The following is a 12,429-nucleotide window of genomic DNA, read 5'->3' on the forward strand; positions in this document are numbered from 1 at the left end:
AAAAGGGTCGGTGAAACTAGTCAAGTATCTAAATATTTTTAAAATCGTCGTTTGTATAGAAAACGTTGAAATACATGCAGCTCGTGGTAAATTGCAATTATTGGAATATATTATAAAAAAAAATGAGTGACTTGGAGGCAGGTCCGTCGCGGCCAAAAATTTCTAAATCAAGTTAAATATCTGATAAAAAATTAAAAAAATTTAGTGAAGAGGAACTATTACACATGTTACTAAAAAGTCATAGTGAGATAGAGTTTGATTTTAGTGATGTTTCTTACAAACCTAGTGACGAGGAAAGTTCTGATGATGACTTAGGTAAAAATTAAGATTTTTAAATTTTCGAAAATGTATCTCTTATTATTTTTAGATGATAATATCACCAATATTGAGGAGGTAATAGAACCACATATCGCTAATATTGAGGAGGTAACAGAACCACCTATCAATGACAAAGTAACCGTTACTCCTAAAATAACAAATAAAGTTAGAGGCTGGAATGAAACTCAATGTTCCATGAAGTCCATTCCATTTACGAGAGCACAGAACTTTCTTGTGACATGGGTGAGCATAAAAATGCATTTGATTTCTTCTGCCTACTGTTTGATGACGAATTAGTGCAACTTATAGTTAATCAAACTAATATATATGCGGAAAGCGAATTTACATTAAAAAGTAGTTATCAAAAATCTCGCATATCTTCATGGAAACCTGTGACTGCTGAAGAATTGCGTTGTTGTATTGGTTTGCTGTTTCATACTGGAAAAATAAAGTGTTCAAGATTGCCAAATTATTGGAGAACTCATAGATTATTTAGTTTGTGTTTTGGACAACATATGAGTAGAGATCATTTTCTAGCCATCTTAAGGTACTTGCATTTCTCTCCCCCAACAGAAATTCCTGTAAATGATCGGCTATATAAAATCCGACTCATTGTCGATTATTTTAACGAAAAAATGAATAAAATCTATTACCCTGGAAAAACTTATCTTTGGTCCATGGTCCTGTGGCGTGGCAGACTTGTGTTCCGACAATACATAAAAAATAATCGACACAAATATGGGGTTAAGTTATATATTTTGTCCGAACCTGATGGCTTACCTTTAAAAATTGTTATATACAGGGGTCAACTGGATGAACTGGGAGGATCAGGTCATACTGAAAAAGTTGTCATGCATCTAATGACGGAAAAATTAAACGTGGGACATTCTTTGTTCATGGATAATTTTTGTAACTATACTATACTATATAAGGTACTATACGAAAATATAGAAAATATCTGACACAAGATGTAGTTTCGGTATCTCTCAAGAAAGGAGAAACTATAGCAAGATACTCAAACGACGTAATGGTAGGAGCATGGAAAGACAAAAGAATTGTCTATTATATGTCTACCGAATTTAAAAATGAGTTGAAAGAAATCCAGAACAAAAGAGGAAAAATGTTAGTAAAGCCTCGTCCCATTATATAATATAATATCTATATAAGTGAAATCGATTGTTTCGACCAACTAATGTCCTATTACCCTTGTAGCCGTAAAACTATGAGATGGTACAAAAAAATTATTTAAATATTTTTAAATAATTTTTTTATTTTTGCCTATTTAAAAAATATCAGGGAACAATAAATTGACTTTTTATGATTTCCGTATGGAAATAATCGACAAACTTATACCACCACTACATCGGCAACTTCCAAGGGCTCCCAACCCTCAAACAAGTCACCATTTAACGAGAATTCAAGAAAGAGATGAAAGAGGACGGACATCACAAAAACGATGCCGATACTGCTCCCGAAATAAAAAAAGAGTTCTATCATTATACCATTGCCTTATGTGTCAGGAAAAACCAGGCTTATGTGTTGGGACATGTTTTGCAAATTTTCACAAGACCTAAAAATATTTTACTTATAATATACCTTTTTTGTATGTATACGAGTATAAGAACATATATTTTAAATCTTCTCATGCGCATACATGTGCGCCATCCGTTCCTGGTGCAAGTACCTTTATCGTATATCTGGTGGCATACATGTAAGCCATGCAAAAATTTTTCATTATTTCCATATACTTTAGTATTAATAATTACTAATAAACATTTATTAATTATTTTTTAGAAGTTTTATTAAAAAATAAGTTTTAGGCTAGAGCATCTTCAAGTCTTAGGATCAAACACCCGCACGCAACGTGTTAAATGATTGTCGACTAATAAAAACTGTAGGTGATTTTTCCCATGATCTAAACATTTTATTTAAACACAGAGAGACAGTTTCAAAAAACAAACAACAAAAAAATACTACAATTATAACGACCACTTCAAAACAACAAGATTTCAACAACTTATAAAACAATGCTCATTTATACAGTATCATCACACCCTTAAGAAACTAAAGGCTGAAATAGGTGGATTTAGTTAATAGCCAGTTGTATAAAAAGTAGTTAGTAATATAAAATAATAATTAATGTAAAAGTGATAAAAAGTAGTTAGTTATATAACATGAAGTGTGTTTCAAGTGAACCAGCTGTAGTTCAGACTACTTGAACTAAGCCACTGTATATAACCATAGTTGTTTGTTGGAAGAGCTAAGTTATAAAAATTGTTGCCTATGCGATCTGTTGTATACAACCTGTAATACAAATTAAAAATTGAGGACTTAAGAGACATTCATTTTGTCATTAATGTATGTCTGGTATATCTAAGGTGGAATTTCTGCTCGTAAATTCATTCACATCGTTAAATCTCCATTGGTGTAAGCTGATAATTCTTTTTATTTAGTATTTAACCAATATCCGGTGTCTTTTTGATAATTTCTTATCTCTTTTTTGTACATAACTTACACATTATGAATCGTTATTGTAATTTAATTAATTTGTTTAATATAATTATTATATTCATTTAATCTTTGCCACTTGCCATTTCCTATTTAATACCATTTTAGAAGTCTAATTACTTGTAATCTTGGTAAAACATGGCAAGGCAATGTTTAAAATTGCAGCAGCATAGCTGCTGCTTCTGCTTGAAATTATAATCTATCTACACTCACCTGCATGAATCCAACAACCATACCACTACAATCCATCTAACTGTATGAAGACTACCATCCAGTCACCTGCATGAAGCTAACAATTCATTAAACAGCAGTCATAAATATCATTTTTAAATTTTGTACGGCTGTAGGCAGAATTTGCTTTCTTTTTTTATTATTAATATTAAAATTTCATGTTATTTCTGTATAATAAATGTGATAAGTTAATATCCTCTTTTATTTGTCCTAGCCAAACTCATTTTTCAGATTTGCATTTAAGATAAGACGAACTTACACCTGAAGACGGAGCTAGACGAAGCTTTAAACAATTGGCTCCTAACGTTAGTTTTTTTACACATTGGTTTCCAACTTTCTGTCGGTAGTTAATTGTTACACACTGGTGCCCCACATTGGGTCCATCCAACTTTTGCCGGTTTGTGGCTTCTATTTTTCTAGCATCATCATCTATATCATCCGTCCATCTAAGTTTTGGCTGACCTCTTCGTCTATTCTTTGCTAGCCGTGACGTAAGGATTCATCTATCCAGGAGGATTGTTCTGCTGTGATCTTGCCAGCAACATGCTGCTTCTACGTTGGCTGCACCTCTGGCCAGGCTTTCTAAATTCATTCTTCTAATCAATTACAATGTGGATGTCACGAAGGTAGCTGTTGCTGTGTATATGTATAATCGTACAATAAACGAAAGGAAAAAATATTGGTTAAATCCCATTTTTAAATAGTCCTATACAACAGAAACTATACTATACACGTACAGATCACTGTCTGGCTGCATACCGGCTGTCCGTCGTGCGCGTTGTCCCATAAGAGCCAATAATAACTATGGTCGCATCGACCGGCTGGCCAGGAGCTGGTCGTATCGACGAAATGTGGACGCAACGGGTTACGTGCGCATTGGCTCATTACAATCTATATAAAATTGGCCGCATCCGACCAGCCGCAATCCTGGCTTTGGCCGGAGTCGCAGTTGTGTGCAGTAGTTGTATCTTCTTCTCCAAATATCGTTTTCATAGATGCCACCGAATATTATTCTCAGGATTCTTTGTTCAAATATGAGCAATAGGTTTTCATGTGTCTTAAAGATGGTCCATATTTCCAATCCAGATGTTAGCACTGGCAGTATAAGGTTTTGTATATTGTTATTTTTGTTTTCTGGCTTAAGTTTATACTTTTCATATGTTTACGTAGCCCAAAATAGTACTTGTTTGCCAGAATTATTCAGTTGTTGGTCATATGTGAATTTATTTACCACTTTAAAGGTAAAGTTATTAACAGTGAATTGGGAACCAATGTTTCTAGCTCTGTTGTTGGGTGTTGATGCTATCATTATGGTTTTTTTTTTATTTGTTAGTAGGTTTATATTTTTTGAGGCAGTTGAGAAAGTGGTGTACATTTCTGCTAGCTTTGTTAAAAATATTTTCTCTATTGTCTATTCTGGCGTCGCTAACAGCTTTTCCAAGACTATGAAAAGACTATGATTTTGAAAAGGAGGTACGCCAGCGCATTCTGACATGCGTTACAAACACTAATGATTGTTCACCCTGTATTTCTACTTTGCAAACAACTTTACGCATTGTGGCCCTTACCGGTCTTATTAGCTTATCGGAAATGTAGAATTCGTTTATGGGAATTTACTTCGTAGCACACTATCAAGGGCCGATTTAAAATCTATGAAGAGGTGGTAAGTAACGATATTAAATTCGTTAATTCATTGGTTTTTTCCAATATCTGCCTTATCAGAAAAAAATGGTCCGTTGTTGATTGACTGGACCTAAAACCACTTTGATATTCTCCAAGAAGCTCTGAATACGCGTCTAGGCCACCATATAGGATACTCAAAAATATTTTGTTTACTGTGTTAAGAAGGGAATTCCTATAGTTTTTGCATTTCAATTAGTCACTCTTTTTATGTAACGGATAAAAAATTCCATTACACCACTCTTCCTCATTCTAAGATTTGTTCATCATTCTAAGATCTTACTATTATTTTAAGTATCTCACTAGTAAGACTTTCGCCCACATTTAATAAGTTCTGCAGGTATATCGTCACTTCCAGGAGTTTTGTTATATTTTGGATGTTTTATTGTGTGCTTGAACTGAAGTAGTTTCTAATGGTATACTGTTTCTTGCTTCTGGAGGTAATTGATTCTCATCTTCAACTTCGATGGAAATTAGCTCTTTATAATATTCCACCCATCTATCTAATACGTCCCATTTTGTATTGAATATAGTCGCTCTTTATTTTTACATATTCTGAGCCTTGGTTTAAACTCTTTTCTTGCATTATTCAGAGATTTATAGAATTTTCTAATTTAGTTTTGGCTTTAAACGTCTCAAGTTCTTCCAGTATTCCATTTATTTTTAAGAACTCGCTTTTTTTCTTTTGTCTAAATACTTCTTTTTTCTCGCAAGATCTTTATAATTTTGTTGCTTTTCTGGAGTTCTTATGTCGAGAAGACATTTTTAGTAATCTTTTATTTTATCAGAGAAGAGAGTTAGCGATCAGAAAGCGATTTTAATGTACATCTGGTTCAATCCAAGAGAGGATATAAAGAAATACTAGGCCTTGGAACTATAAATAAAGCTGAAGATGATATTCTGGAATTAGCAACAGTATTAGATATGACCATTGTTAACATATTCTTTCAAAAGAGGGGAAGTCAAATTATCACATACAAAGGTGGACAAAAACACTCTCAAATAGACTATTTCATGACCAAAAAGAAGATATATGTTAATGTAATGAAAAATGATCATTAGTGAGACCGTGAGCTAATAACATACGTTGCTTGTGCTGGATATCTAAGTAAAAACCAAAACTAAACCAAATATCCAAAATATATATATTCAGGGATTCTACAGTATTTACTGCCTTTCCTCGCTCAACCGTTTCCATCTCTCTCTGTTGTCCCATTCTCCATCATTTAGGCCTCTCTTACTCATGGCGTCGTCTACTTCGTTCCTCCAGGATTTTCGGGGTCGTCCTCTTTTCCTCCTTCCTATGGGGCTCCATTCGGTTATTCTCTTTATCTATCTGCTGTCACTAGTTCTTCTTACATGTCCCTAACACTTTAGTCTTTTTTGTTCTATGTATGTTAGTATGTCTGTTTCTATTGACGTTCTTTGCTTTATTTCGTCATTACTTCTTCTATCCATTCTTGTTACTTTGCAGCATCTTCGCAGGCATTCATCTCTGTTGCTACTATCTTACTGCTGTTTTTCTTGTTTATGATCCAATTTTCAGCCCCATATGTCATAATACTTCGCACTAATGTTTTATAAATCTGTGTTTTTGTCTTCGTATTTAGGTGTCTATCCCACCATACTGAGTTAAGTTGTCGGATTGCTGTTCTTGTTTGTCCTAATCTTTCTGTAATTTCTTTCTCTGTTGTTGCCTTTTTCGTGATTATAAACCCCAAGTATTTAAATTTATCCTTTCCTTTGACTGTTACGTTGTCATCAATCTGTAGATCTTCTATGTATTCTTCACTTGTAGATAGGTACTCTGTTTTCGCGAGGTTAATATCTAGGCCAGCCTTGGTATATTCTTCTTGTAGTTTCTTCATTATATAGCTGAGGTCGTCTTGGTCTTGTGCAATCGCTACTTGATCGTCTGCAAAGCTTAACGTATATAGGTATTCGTTCCGTACCGGTACTCCCATGCCTTCGCATTTTCTTTTCCATGTAGTCAAGGCTTTCTTTAAGTATATTTTGAATAGGGTTGGAGATTTGGAACAACCTTGCAGGAGCCCCTTTGTTGTGGTGAAGTCTCCTATGATTCTTGTTCCCATTTTAATGGACACTTTATTTTCTTTATACAGAGCTTTTGTAGCTTCTATGAGTTCCGTCTCTATTTCTAATTTGTACATTGCCTCCCATAGTTGCACAAATGTCAAATGTATATCTCTATTTTTTGCTTTTTTTTTAACAGTTGTTCCAGTGTGTATATGTGGTCTATGCATGATCTTCCTGCCGTGAAGCCTGCCTGATCCTCCCCGATTTTGCCTTTTATTGCTTGCTCTATCTTTTCTGGCAGTATCTTCCCATATAATCTTCCTATTGATGATATTACGCTTATTCCTCTGTAGTTTTCGCATCGTTTTCTATCTCCTTTCTTAAATATAGATGTCATATATGCCTCCGTCCATTCCTTTGGGAGTTGTTCTCCATTTATGGCTTTAACCAAATATCCAAAAGATTTCAAAAATCAAGTGGTGGATGTTCAAAGATAAAAAAAGGTTTATTTAGGGCAACGGTAGTAAAAAGAAATAAGCTGGAACATGTAAGAAAGTCCTTATATGTAATTAGAGAAATATGGCCAATAATATTAGAGAAACTGCTATTGCTACTTGGAAAAATCTCAGAAAATAAGTTTGAGAATAAATAGACCTAGTGGTGGTCAAACTAAGTTTAACAAAAAATAAAGGAGAAGAGGTAACTATATAAACAGTATCTAGAAAACAGATAGGACACAGATCTTGAAAACTGTAAGGTTGCAAAAAAGATAATGTATCCGAGATGAAAATAATAAAATACTATTTCACAGAAAGAATATCAAAAAGCGATGGAAACAGTACTTTGACGGTAAGATAATACGAAATAGTCCTATCAAGCATTAATAGTGAACTAACTCAAACCAGTAATAAAACGAAATCTAGAAGTAACACCTTTGCTTGAAATTAAATTTATTTTTACAGAAACAACTATCCGAATTTAATGCAGATTAGAAAACACCAAATGGTATAAGTTTAAGATACACAAAACATATTATATGACTAGACAAGATATACGACTAGAGTAGATTAAAAAAAAAAATAGAAAAAATCAAAAACTTGGAAACCTTCAGCAAACTTTTAAAATTTCTGGGCGTATTAACCAGAAATTAAAAAATCATCTCAAATATTTAAGACTAACTAGTTTTAGTTCAGAATAAGACCAGAATAAAAGCTTATAATATTGTTTATATTTGCATAATTAGAATAAATTTATGTATATTTGTAAAAGCAGCATTTTGCAAAAACCCGATGAATCAAATTAAAAAAATCTAAGGTTAGCATATCGTAAAGGATTTTCCAAACAACTATTTATGAAAAAATCGTTGCTTCCAAACCTATCTTAACTTAAAGCCAAAAGCAAAAATCCGAAGATCGAATCCAAAATTTAGATTCACACCTAAATCTGTGCCTTCTGCGATTTACAAAGCAAACAGACAATGAATAAACCGACATGGGAAATCTAACATTGCATTCCACATCATATCGTTTCATCCAAGTTTCTTCTTTTATGAACTGGCTTCTAGTAAGTACTTAAAATACGAGTAAATAAAGATATAGAAAAGACATTTAAGACTATATCTTTAACCAAACTTCTTGAAAATAATAAAAAAACAACGAATTGTTTACCTTCAGCAAACTTTTAAAACTTCTCGCGAATTCACCATAAATTACAAAATCTGAGAACCAATTTGAATTTCTCAATAATTCTCAAATATTTAAGAGTAACTCAGTCAAGTATAAGAATTTAAATATGGTTCATTTTTGCCTAATTAGAATAAATTTATGTAGAATTCATGTTTACTTGTAAAGTTTTAGATAGAATAGAATAGAATTTATTTAATCAATATATCAATATACAAAAATAGTTTTGTTTTTGACAAGTCAAAGGAATAGTGACAATACATTATAAAACATATAAAATTTTTGGCGAATTTAAACATTACAAACATGTATATATTTAATATTAACAGTTAAAAAAAAACGACATATTTTATGGCATTATAAAAAACATGAAATATAATTATAATAGGCAACTACCCTGACCAAACTAGTACTATTGTGTAAAAGCTGTATAGGTACACCGTTTTTGAATAGAAACAATGTTTCAAAAAGTGTGATTTGATTTTAAGCTTAAACGATAACAAGTGAAGACTTTTTACTTCATCTGGCAAAAAGTTATACAAACTAACATCAGTCGAATTTTTTATGCTCTTTGTCAACCTAAAACGTTGTGCTCTAATAGCATCTCTAGAGCTTGTATCGTGATCATGGAAGTTGGAATTTATCTTAAACTTACCTTTGTTGGCATGAATTTCAATCAGCGTCTCATATATATAGAGTAAAGGTAGTGGCATAATACCTAAATTCACAAATAAAGGTTTACAGTGTTCCCTATACTCTGCTCTTGCAAGTATCCTCACTGCTCTTTTTGTAATTTAAAAATTCGATCTGGGTAAGAAGAATTACCCCAAACAGTTATCATGTACTGTAAATGGCTATGAAATAGTGCAAAGTAGCACATTCTAAGTGTATTTTTAGGAATCATATAAACTAAGTTGCGTATTAAAAATATACTTGTAGCAAGTCTAGAACTTAAGTAATCTATATGAGCACTCCATTCCAAATTATCGTCTAGATAGATTCCTAATAGTTTAACACCAATTCTTGAGATATACTTTCAATCAGAACTTAAAATCAAATTTTGATTTTTCTCTTCATTTACCTTTAGCCTATTATGTACAAACCAGTTTTTTGCTTTCTGGATATCACTATCTATTTTAATTTTTAAATTATTCTGCTTAATATCAGTATTTATGAAAGTTGTATCATCTGCGAAGCAAACACATTTTATAGAAAAAGTGTAGTGAAATAAATCGTTCAGATAAATAAGAAACAAAGGGGGTCCTAATATCGAACCTTGATGTACACCATATTCGACAGTGTTAAACTCAGAATAGCTGTTATTAAGAAAAACTGCATGTTTTCTATTTGTTAGGTATAATCTAAATAGATTAAGAGTGTTTCCTTTAATACCGTATTTATGCATTTTTTCCAACACTAATTCATGCAAAACACAGTCAAAAGCTTTGGATAAGTCACACAATGTCAAAGACACAAAATGACCTTCCTCCAAGCCATCAACTATATCTCTCACAATTTTCTGTATAGCTAGTGTAGTGCTACACTTTTTTCTAAAGCCATATTGATTACAGTGAAGTATTTTGTGTTTTTCTAGATATTCTACGAAACGAACATTTAGAATACTCTCAAAAATTGTGCCGAAAATGGGAATGATTGAGATGGGACGGTAATTTCCAATTTCATCTAAAGCTCCCTTTTTGAACACTAGTAGCACTTTTGTTACTTTTAAAACATCTGGGAAAATCCCCTCAGTAAGACAATTATTATAAAGTATAATTAATTTGTCAATAATAATATCGATTGTTTCCACAATTATTTTTTTATTTAAGAAATGAAAATCCGTGCAGTGTGAATTTTTCAATCTATGCAAAACATTCCTGATTTCAGTATCACTAACAGGTAATAAAAATAAAGAGTCGCAAGGAGAGTGTACATCTTTCAAAAAATCTATGGCTACATTTTCATTTGTAGAATTAAAAGAACTTCTAATATGTTTAGCCACTGAAGTAAAGCAATTATTGAAATCGTTTGATGTAATCGCGCTTGGACAGATTTTGAAATTTATTTCTGTGATAATTTATAACTTTCCAACTATCACGAGATATATTTTCTGAATTGGAAAAAAAATTTTTATAAGCCAGTTTTTTCATTAATTTTATTGTTGATTTATAGTGCTTTTTAAATTTTTTATACTCACTATATTCCTATGTAACATCAGCAATTATCTTGACTGTGGAAAGATTTCGCATTTCTATTAGTTCATCATCAAACCAAGAAATTGGAGCTTTACTATGAGTTTGTGTTTTTTTTAATGGAAAATTAATTTCAGTTAACTTAACATATATTTCAGTAATAAATTGAGCTAATTCTGTTGCTGTTTTGAGAGAAACAACTGAAGCCCAGTCAACGTTGTATAACGACTGTTTTAACATCCGGATGCCATTACTTGTAATATGTCTTCTGTATGTATTAGCACTATGTTTTTTTTCGGATTTTATTTTTAAGTAGAGAAATTGTGCAAAATGATCAGAAATACATGGGTCCACAATTCCACAACCAACTATCTTATTGCTTATGTTTGTTAAGATGTTATCTAAACAAGTTGCTGATCTAGTTGTGATTCTAGTAAATTCATTAATATTTATGGTTAAGCCAAGCCACCTCCATGCCTTCCGACAATAAAAAGTTGACAAAAAATATTCATCAAGCTTTAATGTTGTTAATTCATTTTCTCTGAGCCAGTGTTCAGAGAAACATAATATATTGTATCTTTTATTTTTCAAAAAAATATTAAGCTGATCTATTTTGTTTATTAAGCTTTGTGTGTTTATATGTAAAATATTAACTAGACTAATCTGGTCAGAGTTTGCTAAAGATTTTTGTTTAATATAAAATGGTACAGATTTATTCGAAACAACACTTTCACTTCTGTCTTTTTCGGTTGATGTATCTAGTTTGTCTAGAAGATTTATCGACGGAATGTTTTCTGCGAAAAAAATATTCACTCACCTCTATGCCCTTCGGCCACGTATGTGGTTGAAAAAGAATATCCCTCAATTCTGCATCTGCCATGATTCTGAAGGAATTGGATCCATTTACCTTGTTCGCGTACAAAATGCACGAGAATACATGCCCGGGAAACTTTGTGTGTAGATATGTTTCAAATTTTTCTCTACTATAAGATTGTTTATACTTTGCGGCATAAATGCACACGTTGTCTTTTGATGCTAGCTCCTCACTATCGCTGTTATTACCCACAACTTTTACATCTGACCGAAGAGGTTGGTTGACATTTTGAGTAAGACTGTTGATATCATTCATTTTCAAACTTTGTTGTGCCTGCGGTAATGCGCTTGAGAATTGCTGATTTGTAATTGTTATATTTTCACGTGTCTGTTGTATACCTTTGATTTTCTTTCCATCATTTTTAGTGACGGAATTTGGAGGAAGACCGGCAACACCGCTTTGTTTGTTTGTATTTAGCATATGTTGAACCTCAAAATTTGCTGGGTTTTGTAGCAAATTTTTAATATAATCCTGATTACTAATCGTTCGTTCAAGCTCTCTGATAATACGTTTTGAAGCGTCTAATTGAATGTTGGCGATTTTGAGGTCGTATTTTAATGTTAAGTGACTTACCGCTTCGGCATGGTCAGCTAAAAAATTATTAGGTATTTCAGTAGTTGCAGTAGTATCAGATACCAAAGAACAGTACTAGAAAGCAGCGAAGACGTTTTCTCTATAGCAAGGCGGCAACTGGATCTGCTATTCCAAAACCAGATGCATTGAATAAAAAAACATTTATAAGAGCAGCATATTGCAAAATTCGTTGAAACAAATTTTTACAATTAGATTAGAGTATTGTAAAGGTTTTTCTAAAAACCCATTTAGAAAAAAATCGTTGTTTGTAAACTTCTTGAACATACAAAAAAACAACATATTACTTTTTCGGCACTTTCAGCAAACTTTTAAA

Source organism: Diabrotica undecimpunctata, chromosome 3 (genome assembly GCF_040954645.1).
Source record: "Diabrotica undecimpunctata isolate CICGRU chromosome 3, icDiaUnde3, whole genome shotgun sequence".
Lineage (NCBI taxonomy): Eukaryota > Metazoa > Arthropoda > Insecta > Coleoptera > Chrysomelidae > Diabrotica > Diabrotica undecimpunctata.